This window comes from Colobus angolensis, unplaced genomic scaffold (assembly GCF_000951035.1).
Source record: "Colobus angolensis palliatus isolate OR3802 unplaced genomic scaffold, Cang.pa_1.0 Scaffold54, whole genome shotgun sequence".
Taxonomy (NCBI): domain Eukaryota; kingdom Metazoa; phylum Chordata; class Mammalia; order Primates; family Cercopithecidae; genus Colobus; species Colobus angolensis.
The window spans coordinates 2,242,846-2,255,289 of NW_012118932.1; positions in this window are offsets into that span (position 1 = coordinate 2,242,846).

Below are 12,444 nucleotides of genomic sequence, written 5' to 3' on the forward strand. Positions count from 1 at the left end.
CACATGTGAACAGCACCTGGTAGCCTTGGAGGCTGTGAGTAGGGATGGGGTCAGGAGGGGTGCGGTCAGGAGGGATGCAGTCAGGAGGGGTGAGGGCAAGAGGGATGTGGTTAGTAGGGATGCGGTCAGGAGGGATGTGGTTAGTAGGGATGTGGTCAGGACAGGTTCGGTCAGGAGGGGTGCAGTCAGGAGGGGATGTGGTCAGGAGAGATGTGGTCAGGAGGGGTGAGGTCAGGAGGGGTGCGGTCAGGAGGGATGCAGTCAGGAGGGGTGAGGGCAAGAGGGATGTGGTTAGTAGGGATGCGGTCAGGAGGGATGCGGTTAGTAGGGATGTGGTCAGGACAGGTTCGGTCAGGAGGGGTGCAGTCAGGAGGGGATGTGGTCAGGAGAGATGTGGTCAGGAGGGATGTGGTTCAGAAGGGGTGCAATCAGGAGGGGATGTGGTCAGGAGGGATGTGGTCAGGAGGGATGTGGTTCAGGAGGGGTGCAGTCAGGAGGGGATGTGGTCAGGAGGGATGTGGTCAGGAGGGATGTGGTTCAGGAGGGGTGCAGTCAGGAGGGGATGTGGTCAGGAGGGATGTGGTCAGGAGGGATGTGGTTCAGGAGGGGTGCAGTCAGGAGGGGATGTGGTCAGGAGGGATGTGGTCAGGAGGGATGTGGTTCAGGAGGGGTGCAGTCAGGAGGGGATGTGGTCAGGAGGGATGTGGTCAGGAGGGGATGAGTTCAGGACGAGTGCAGTCAGGTGGGATGCTATCAGGAGGGGTGTGGTCAGGAGGGATGTAGTTAACAGGGATGCGGTCATGAGTGGATGCGGTTTGAGTGGATGCGGTTAGTAGTGATGCGGTCAGGCGGGATGTGGTCAGGAGGGGTTTGGTCAGGAGGGATGGCGTTAGTAAGGATGCAGTCAGGAAGGATGCGGTCAGAAGTGGTGTGGTCAGGAGGGGTGCAGCAGGAGAGGTGTGGTCAGGAGGGATGCAATCAGGAGGGGTGCAGTTGGGAGGTGTGCGGTCAGGAAGGATGCGATCAGTAGGGGTGAGGTCAGGAGGGATGCAGTCAGGAGGTGTTCAGTCAGGCGGGATGTGGTCAGGATGGGTGAGTTCAGGAGGTGTGTGGTCAGGAGGATTCGTTCAGTAGAGATGAGGTCAGGAGGGATGTGGTCAGGAGGTGATGCCATCAGGAGGGATGTGGTTAGTTGAGATGTGGTCAGAAGGGGTGCATTCAGGAGGGTGGGTTCAGGAGGGATGTGGTCAGGAGGGGTGAGGTCAGGAGGGATGCAGTGAGGAGGGGTGCAGTGAGGAGGGGTGCAGTGAGGAGGGGTGCGGTAAGGAGGGATGCGGTCATTAGGGATGCGGTCAGAAGAGATGCAGTCAGGAAGGATGCGGTCAGTAGGGATGCGGTTAGTAGAGATGCGGTCAGGAGTGGATATGGTTAGCAGAGATGTGGTGAGGAAGGATGCGGTTAGTAGGGAAGTGGTCAGGAGGGATACAGCTAGGAGAGTTGCCGTCAGGTGGGGTGTTGTGAGGAGGGGATGTGGTCAGGAGGGATGAGGTTAGGAGGGGTGAGGTCAGGAGGAGTGTGTTCAGTAGGAATGCGGTTAGTAGGGATGCAGTCAGGAGGGGTGTGGTTAGTAGCGATGCAGTCAGGAGTGGGTGCAGTTAGTAGAGTTGCGATCAGGAGGGGAGCAGTCAGGAGGGATGCCATTAGTAGGGATGTGATCAGGAGGAATGAGGTCAGGAAGGATGTGGTCAGGAGGGATGCGGTCAGGAGTGGATGCAGTCAGCAGGGATATGGTTAGTAGGGATGCCATCAGGAGGGATGTAGTTAGGAGGGGTGCGGTCATGAGGGATGCGGTCAGGAGGGGTGAGGGCCAGAGGGATGCAGTTTGTAGGGATATGGTCAGGAGGGATGTGGTCAGGAGGGGTGCAGTCAGGAGCGGTGTGGTCTGGAGGGATGTGGTCAGAAGGTGTGAGGTCAGGAGGGATGCGGTTAGGAGGGGTGCGGTCAGGAGGGATGCGTTCAGGAGGGGTGAGGTCAGGAGGGATGCGGTCAGGAGGGGTGAGATCAGGAGGGATGTGATCAGGAGGGGTGAGATCAGGAGGGAAAGCCTCACCCTGATCCGAACCAGGTATACACGTCTCTGTATAATTGTAGCGGTGATGGTCGCTACGCTCCTGAGAGGCCTGAGTGTAGGGGGAATGCTGTCCTCAAACCAAGGGGTTTCCCATGGCAGAATCCTTTATAAAACACTAGAACTGTGGGAGCTCAAAAAGCAGATCTCATGAAGGTACAAAAGAGAGTGGTGGTTACCAGAGGCAGGGAAGGGTAGAGGTAGGGGGAGGATGAAGGGGACAAAAAGCCTATGAATGTATTACCACTGAATGGTACCCTTAAAAATAGTAAAGTTGGTAAATTTTAGATGTCTATTTTACCTCAAAAGGAAAATGCTAGAACAATTTCAGCCAAAAAAACCCCTGAATTCTTGAGCATAAAGTAATTTAGTTTCTTAGGTGACTGGAATTTTTTTGTACTATTTTTAGGAAGAAGAGGTTAATAAGAAATCAAAAACAAATCAAGGATTTATTTTTTAAAACAACAAAATACCAGCAGCTTCCAGGGACTCCCCTGGAATCCACACATAGCCAGTGCAGTCCAACTTCATTACACGCTTGCGACAGAACAAACCATGTTCAGAAGGATGGCCCTTGAATCACCAGGTCATCAAAGGACGTTTCTATTCACTCAGTAGCCAGAATCCCTATTTCCTTTGCATTATAGTGAAGTGGAGCCTGGTCGTATTTCTAAATTAACTACAAGCTCCTTGACATTGATTTTTCAAAAATTCTAGCATCTTTCAGACAAAGGTGACACTGTATATAAATTTAATGTATTGAGCATCCAGAAATGATTTGGTCTTTGAGAGGAACCTCATGTGGCCGCATCCTGTAGATATTTGATGGGGATGGGTCTTGATGGTGGTTCTCAACTGGGGTGGGGGCATTCCCCTTCGCCCCGGGAACATGTGGAAATGTATGGAGACCTTTTCGGTGGACATAATTGGGTTGGGGAGTGGGATGCTACTGGCATCTAGTCAATAGCGGCCAAGGGATTCTGCTCAGTATCCTATAATGCACAAAACAGCTCTTCACAGCAGTTTACAGGCTTAAAAACAGAAAAAGCCTATTGAATGCACCCATGTAGCTAACCTTTATAAGGAAATCAAGAAAAACAAGAAAGTCATTATGACTAGCTTACCTTTGATGCTTTAAACCACTTCTGATAAAAAGTTAAGGACTTTTATATTGGAATGTAAAATATGTAGACTAAGAACATTTCCTGCAAGTGAGTCAAAAATTGTCTGAATTATAACAGGCTCTTGAATGGCTATAAAGTTTAGAGAAAACTAGTAATACAATACCTTCAGTTTTTTGTGAGGAGAATCTAAAATCTTATCACAGAAGCTTCAAAACAGTTTTCAGTACAACTATTCCAAGGGCAAGGAAAAAAAAATTTTTTTGATTTAATCTAGAGTCTAGAATTGACTGCTGTTCATTAAGGAACTTTCTTTCTTCTTAAAAAATTTTTTTTATACAGTAGAATTTCATAAGTTACACAATATCTTTTCATTTGATCAAAAAGTAACTATATTTTATTTCTAAGACAGATGGAATTGATTTGGCAAATGGAAACTAAGAAACCATTTCTAGATGGATATTTTGGCTTTTACTATTACATGGAAGATGACAAAATTAAGCAGGAAATTATAAAAGTCTGTGGCTCAAAGGAGGAAATTACTTGTGTGGTATCTGTGGGAGGTTTCACTGGGGTGCTACCAGCACAGATAAAGTGAGGGGCTTGGCCAGTTTTTTTCTTTTCTTTTTCTTTCTTTTTTTTTTTTTTTTGAGATGGAGTCTCACTCTATCGCCCAGGCTGGAGTGCAGTGGTGTGATCTTGGCTCACTGCAAGCTCCACCTCCTGGGTTCAAGCAATTTTCCTGCCTCAGCCTCCCGAGCAGCTGGGATTACAGATGTGAGCTACCACACTGGGCTAATTTTTTATATTTTTAGTAGAGATGGGGTTTCACCATATTGACCAGGCTGGTCTCGAACTCCTGACCTTGTGATCCACCCACCTCGGCCTCCTAAAGTGCTGGGATTACAGGCGTGAGCCACCGCGCCCGGCACAGCCAGCTTTTTAATTTAGTTTCTGAGCATTGCTGCTTACACCACTACCCTTGCACCACTGCCACCATGCCCTGAGCAGAGGGCAATAAGGTGGGGAAGATGTTGTCCCTGCTTTTGAGATATTTATAGTCCATTTGGGCTGTTTTGAGGTGTTTATAGTCCATTTGACTGAAGACACAGTCAAATAACTAGACAGTTCCAGCCCAGCATGATCAGGACCCTAAAGGAGCCAGTACTTGGGAGCACCTGGGAGGGCTCTCACCCCCAGGCTGGGGGACAGGGGATGCTGCCTGGTGGCAGAAAGACCCGGGTCTCTCTAAAGTGCCTGCCAGGTCTGATGTCTTACATGTGGCTCTGAAGAGAAAAAATAAGTACAGATTCACAAGAGTGTGGTAAAAAAAATCCTTCAGGGGGAGAAAAAAACAGTCCATGAGAATACTGTCAAATCATCTAATACCTTTACTCAATCGTGCTTGGAAAGAGGAAGAGAGGCAGACACAGGGGCCCTGGAATCTGTGAAACAGCTACCCCAGGTTTACTCAGGTTGTTAAGGAATCTCCAGGGACATCCCTCTTCCCATTAGCAGGGATTAGGCCTGAGAAGATGCCACAGCTCACTGATATCTGCTCTATTAGATTTTACAAAGCCAAGTAATTGCCGTTTGAGGCTCAAGTCATGGCGAGGGATTCCTCTGCGTTTCTGTTCATTTGTATAGCAATTAATTTGTACCTAAATGAACAATAAAAACGGTTATGGGATCCAATAAAGTAGACATGATGGCAGAAAAAAATGACCTCGTCTGTTTTACCCTCCTAGCAAGGCCAAATCGTCCTTTTCCCCTCCCGCTGTTGTTTGTCTCTCTGGAGAAGGTTATTTTCAGGCAGGCAGAGTGGGAACCGGGTGTGCATGCTGGCCCCTGCCAGGGGTCCAGCCTCAAAGGCCACGGACAGGAAAATGGGATTTGCGTGATATAAAGTATTGTTGACTTGCAAGGGTTCAAGCAGGTCACCACTGCAGCATGCTCCCAAGGAAGGCCAGGAAACAGGCTCCCTGAAATTGTTTAAGGCAAAGATAGACACAAAGCACCCGAGCAGATGTTAGCACGCTCGGGCAGCGTACGGCTAGCAGAGAAGATGTTAGCACGCTCGGGCAGCGTACGGCTAGCAGACACATTCTGTCTGGCATGAAAGGGTTTTTAAGTCTTTGGGTTTATTTCCAATGTTAAAAAATTAGGATATTTCACATGAATATTCGGATTCTCAATTCTCTTGAAAAGTTGGAAGCTTGTTGACCCTGTATCCACATTCCCGCCCCACAACATTTGGCTGGAGTTGGGTGGTCACTGTCCCTTTTGAAGTCAGGCATGTTTGCCAGTTTGCTTCAGTCCCCACCATGCTCCATTGTCCTATGCTGTGTCTGCCTCTCTGATTCTTACCCGGCCTGGCTCCTGTGGGATTTCAGTCTGTGACCCCTGTTTTAGGATTTGGCTGGTCACTTACAGGAGTAACTTGCTTTGGTTGCTGTTTAGAACAACTTCAGTTTTTAACTTCTTGGAGCATTTTCCTTTTTCAGAATTTGAATCTTGGGCATGGAGGCTGCTCTCGGAACAAAGATCTTATCCTTGCTGCTGTGTTATTTGGTTCTGTTGCCATAGAACCATAGACCTCTCCACAGGGAACTTACTTTGGAGAATAGCTTATCCACTTGCCTTTTTTAGGAACTAAGGCTCAGAGAGGCCAAGTGACTTGTTCAAGGTCACACAGCGACTTGAGACAGAGGCAAGACTGGAACCAGTTCCTGTACTTTTCCTTCTATCTTTCAGCCTCTCCTGGGGTGCTCATTCCTGATACTGCATGACCCAAAGAAAGAATATAACTTCCCAGGTCGTCGTGCAGTCTTTTCACCTCGGAAAAGTTTGAACAGTTGGAGGCCTGTGGGGCACGGCTGTCTGCTCTCCAAGATGACCCCTGGTCATGGAATGCAGTGTTCAAGGCTTAGTTTCTGATACCATCTGTTGATTCTAAGAGCCTTGAACTGGGAGTGAGGCCAACGAGGTTCTAGTCTATCTCTGCCTCTTACCAGCTCTGTGAGCCTGGGCACGTTTCCTCACCTCTCCGACTCAGAACTTCCCAAGTGAAGACAGCAGTGCCTGCCTCACTGGATGTTGTCATGATCACAGGACAGAACAAAAATCAAAGTTCTCAGAAAAATGTGAAAAGTTAGATAAATGCGAGTTACTATTACGGGCTATTAAGCTGAGATATTAGAGACTCTCAGAATTCTCTTTTTTCACAGGTGAGAAAGTGGAGGCTCAGGAAACAGGGTCCTCCAGCCAGTGACCAGTTCAGATTAGCAAGCAGGTCTCCTGTCCTTCCTGCCACAGCCACAGTTGGAGTCACGGATCTCCGTTAAAGCCATCTGGCCCCAAGCACGTGGGCAGCTGGTCATGGGGTGAAATGGGAAATGCCTTAACCTCTCCATACAAGAGTCTGTGGAAGCAGAGTCCCAGCCGCAGGAAGAGAATCACGAAATCCTGCTCATTCTAAGGGCAGAGGCAGAGAGGGAGGGAAGGAAGGCTCTGTCCCTCCTCATCAACCCAAGCCTGGGATTCTGGGTAGCACTGACTCAGAAGAGGCTCCGAGACCGCAAGAGCCGACCCCCACACTTGCTGGTGGCTGATTCCCAGCCTGTGAGCTTGGGTTTGGGAGGTATTACACTGTGCCAATGAATACTGTTTTTGCAAACTTGTGGGACCTGCCAGCTCTCTCAGTTTAACTAGATCTCTGCAGTGACATCCAGGCATGTTCTGCATTAAATTAGAGCTGGTAATTTCAGAGGGAAACAGCTCTGAAATGGCATGAAAGACAAAAATCTGTTCCTTGAAAAATGACACCATATGTGCCTGCACTGCTGCAGTTAGGGTAAAAGGCTTTTCCTCCCTTGGTTACTCATCAAGCCGCCAACGTTAATGTCAGATTTGCAACAGAACCATATACTAATGGAACCCAAATTAGCTCTAAAATTAGCTCTTAACAAGAAACTCGAGGCTAGCTCAAGGCAAGCAGATTTCTCTGACTGTGAGAGACAGAAAGCACTTTAGCAAAGCAGCCACATATTGATATTCTCAAGCTTCAAAAAAGATCACTCTTGCTCAGAATGAATTGCCCGGGAAGAATTGTGCACAGCCTGCTGTCTGCCTATGCGTCAGGAACATAGCAGCTCAACCTGCAGTTTTAAGGAAACCTTCCACAAAACAAAGAAGCTATTGAGAGCTTAGAGTGTGAGGAGAGAGAAGAACTCAGGGGGTCAGATCTGGGTGAGGAACCGGGTCCTGGGAGCGGCACTGTTCAGACTTAGAGTATGTTCCAGCATCACTGTTTATTTAACACCTTTAGAGAACCCAAGGACTATGGAGAAATCAGTTATGGCGAATATCTACATAGATAAACTATATTTAGCAGCTGACATTGATTATTGTGAGTTCTCTTCCACCATCCTTAAAAATTATGAACTGATTTTTTTGTTGTTGTTGTTTTTTGAGATGGAGTCTCGCTCTCTCGACCAGGCTGGAGTGCAGTGGTGTGATCTCTGCAACTTCCACCTCCTGAGTTCCAGCGATTCTCCTGCCTCAGCCTCCTGAGTAACTGGGATTACCGTGCCCACCACCACGCCGGCTAACTTTTGTATTTTTAGTAGACACGGGTTTTCACTATGTTGCCCAGGCTGGTCTTGAATTCCTGACCTCAGGAGATCCACCCGCCTCGGCCTCCCAAATTCCTGGAATTACAGGTACGAGCGATCGTGCCTGGCTCCTAACTGAAACATTTGTTCAAGGGTGTCCCATCGGTAGCAACATTTCTAAGATATTCACAGAGCAGCAGACTTCATTAACAGGTCTCAGTCTAGCCAAGTCTTTGCTGCCCCGACTGCTCGGTAAGCCCCTCACGGGCCCCGGCGAGAATTTGGAAGTCAATGAGTCAACACTGTGAAGGCCACTTTGTGTTTGGAGTTTAGTCCAGGGTTTGTGGAGCAAGGCTGAGAGGAGGAGGAGGGTGTAGGATGGGTGATGAGAGCCACTGAAACCTACCCAAGAGGGAAAAAAGGATTAAGAAATTAAAGATGCAGCTGGGGAGTAAGAGGAGGAAGATGGTTTGGGGCAGGTGGCTTGAATTAGGCACCTCCCATCAGGAAACATGCATCCAGCTCTTGTGGATGAAACATTTACGTTACCATCCACTCAAGGAAGCAGTGCACTCCTGTTTGGCTAAGGAGTACCCCTCACCCTGACGTTTTGGGGCATGTGAATTCCATTTAGTTTCACACTCTCGCCACTGGGCATTTTTGGTTGGGCATTGGGGTTGGTTGCACTGAGTAAGTCCTCCTCTCAGTCTATTGGGATGATAAAATGGGTACATAGATAACCAAAATATGAGCTAGTGGGGAGGAGTGCTCCGAGGAAGGACCCAAGAAAGTGCTCTGGGGCTACAGATGACGGAGAGATGAGTTTTATGTTGCATCAGGGGGAGTCCTCATAGAAGAGGTGGCATCTAACAGGGCCTGGAAGGATGAGTAGCAATAAGTTATGGAACCTTTAGACCAGTGGAGGTCATTAACCCAACGTACAAACAAGGCCCTCTGGGTCTCAGTCCGTTCTGGCCGCGACTCAAAGCCAGGCTGAGCTTTCCTCTCTAGCTGGCTCGCTTCTCTTGAAGTGTGCTGGAGAAGAGGCAATGAAGCAACAAGACACAGGACGAGGACAAATCTGGCAACCCAGGGATGCTCTGGATGAAGGTGAGAACAGGGGAGCAGAGGCAGCGTGTCCTTAGACAAAGTCCTGGGTGGAAATGAAGACTGAGTCTGCCAATGCAAACAGCAGCAGCAGCAGCAGCAGCAGACACAGCCACTGATGGCTCATGACTGTGCCTTCCCAGAGCGACTGACAGTCTGCCTGTGATTCCTCCGTCACCTCTTCCTTCTGTCCCTAGGCTTCAATCTGGGCAATTGACTCCTTTATTTAGGGGCAAAGAGAAGTCAAACTTAATCAGTTTTCTGACAGCTCTGATACTGAATTACAACAGATTACTTAAAAAGATAAGAAGGTGGAGATATTTATTTGCGTAGTTGACACCCACAAAATAATAGTTTTTTGGACTTTACAATCACACGAAGAGTTTCTAGGATTACTATGGGATGTCATTCAGTTTCAGGGTTGCAGTTGACCCATTGCTGACAAATGGTACCCCTTCATTAAGACCCATTTGTCTCCCACTCAGTTCCTCCCGCAGGTAACTGTGGAACAACAGAAACTCTAAGCCTGGATGAAGAGACATTGGTTAATGGGTGCAGACATGCAGCTATCTAGAAGGAATAGGTTCTATAGTTCAGTAGCATAGTAGGGTGACTAACAGTGCTTATTACATACCCCAAAATAGCTACAAGAATTGGAATGTTCCTGACACAAGGAAATGATAAATGGTTGAGGTGATGGCTATCCCACTTACCCTGATTTGATCATTACACATTGCATGCAAGTATCAAAATATCACAGGTACCTCACAAATATGTACAATTATTATGTATCAATTAAAAAGTAATCTAAATATAAAATTCACCATTTTAACTATTTTAAAAAACCTCTATTTGTGAAGAAAAATGATGTGTTGCGGAAAAAGCTCTAGCTTGCATTGTAATCCAAGCTCAGCATGAAAAATTGCTATGTATCTGACTGATTCATTTAATTTCTCTGCATTTACCCTCTTGGGCAATTAAATGAAATGGTGTGTATAAATGTGCTCTGTGAAAGATAAAGTACTATACAACTGCTGGTTATTAGTAATGATACATATACCGCCTCACAGGGCTGTTATGAGTCTTCTTTGAGAGTGCTCTTCAAAAGAAAGTTATTGTCAGAAATTCTAGAATCTTCTAGCCTCAGAAAGAACTGCAGATGCAATAAAGATTTATCGAATTATCAACAACTGAGGGAAAAAGTAAAGCCTAGCACATATTGTATTAGGTTAACTAGAATTACAACTGGCAGAAACATATTTCTTATTAAATAAAGAAAGAATATTTTCAGTGAGATAAATGTCAAGTTCTCTAATGATGTTTATAAATCAATTTTTAAGATGAATAACTTGCTATCATAATCTCTCATTTCTCCTGGCACTGCTTGGCAGGACAAATCTCATAAATGCACAACCTTTTGTGTCAGTACAAATAGATCCATCTTCTCTGATTATCTCTACAGTTTAGGACCTGCAGTGCAAAGATACCAACATTAGTGGGCATGGGCTTTATTTGTATCTTTTTCTAAATTGGCCAAGGACTTCATGGGGTGGTTTGCAATAAACCTTACTCAATAAAACAAGCCCCCTTCGAATATATCTCTTGAACTCAAGAAAAGGACTCCCAATTAAAAAACAAAAAACAAAAAACAAAAACAAAACTTGTGCATAAATGGAAAGTATTTGGCAGCTGAGGCTGTCAAAACAAAGTGCCACAAATTGGATGGCTTAAACAACAGATATTTATTTTCTCACAGTTCTGAAGGCTAGAAGTCTGAGATCAGGATGTTGGCAGGTTTGGTTTCTTCTGAGGCCTCTCTACTTGGCTTGCAGATGGCCGCCTTCTCGAGGGTCCTCATGTGGCCTGTCCTTGGTGTGTGTGCACCCCTGCTGTTTCTTTGTGTGCCCAAATTTCCTCTTCTTATAAGGACAGCAGTCAGATTGGGTTAGGGCCCACCCCAACAGCCTCGTTTTAACTTAATCAGCTCCTTTACACCCCTAGCTCCAAATATTGTCACATTCTTGGGTACCAGGGATTAGGGCTTTAGCTTATATATTTGGGTGGACACAATTCAGCCTATATGAGGAAGAGAGTATTTATGTGACTTCTGAGGAAACAAAATGCCCATAGATATCATCCACTAGGCCAGTCAAAGACAAACACACTCAGACTCCTCTCCTGCACATATTGCACGCACCTGTGACATGGGCTGTGTGTGGCTCATGCACGGGCACAAACAGTGCAATGCAGCACCCTTCAGTTCAAGCAGCCCTATGGGAAGTGGGTATGGGAGAGGAGGTGCGGCTTCTCTGTCAAGGTCAAGGTCAGCTGTGCTGGCATCTGAACAGCAACTGCTGGAGCAGTGGGAAGCAATGGGGATAGGGTGGAGAGGGCCATGCTGCTTTCCACACACCCTGTGGGTTCTCCTCCCCCGACAATTTTTTTTTCTTTCTAAAGGAATTTATCCTAGCCAGTTATGAAATCAGGAAGCCGACCTAGAGTTTCTGGAGACCTGATCCCTTTCCCCCAGCCCCAAATCTAATAGACAACATCAGATGGGGAGGACAGAGATAGAAAACATTGTCTCCTTAGCAATAGCCTCTGCCCTTTCCGATTTCCAAAGAAATCCACAAAGCAAAACAAATGTGCTCAAACACCACCTCACCCCACCCTGCACATGGGAGGCCTGGGCCCTGTAGTCTGGAAGCTTCCTGATTTTCCTGTGGGAACAGTGCGTGTGCTTCGAGGCACGCTCCAGAATGCCTGGAATTTTCCACGTGTGGCCCTCCCTGCCAGCTACAAGCCTAGGCCAGAGTCACAAACAGAACCAAGGGAAGCGTAGCTTTTAGTCTAATGCACAAGGATCATGCAGAGACTCAGAACTAAACCAATCAGACAATGACCAGAACTATGGTGTGCCTCCTATGTGCCAGGCATTCACATATACGATGCAATTCAACCCTGGTCCCCATCACCGTGAGGCTGAGACCTTTACCTTCATTTTACAGGTCGGGAGACCCAAGTTCAGCCAGGCTCAACAACTTGCTTCTTCAACCTCAACACCAGCGTCTGTGAGTGGCAGAGCTGGGGTTCGAACCAAAGCTAGGACATCTCTCCTCCATACTATGCTGACTGCCCCGTGCCCAAACCACTAATAACATAGAGCCACGGGCCCCCAGGGCCACAGTCACTGAAGTCAGCACCCGATGGTTCTCTTGTCTGCCTCTGCCAAGTGTAGCCTCAGGACTTAGCACATAGAAGGCTCTCAACAAAGGAGAATTTAACTCAAGTATCACTAGGTCATGACACAAGCCACACCCGGTCACTGGGGCAAAGGCCAACACCCTGATTCTGAACAAAGGTAGTGACCAGAGGCCTGGGGGAGCCCTTGCAGGATGAGTAGAGTGCTGGCCTGTCAGCCACAGAGGGGTGCTCAGCTTTGGTCCTGCAGGGTGAGGGGGCAAAGCAAGTGAAA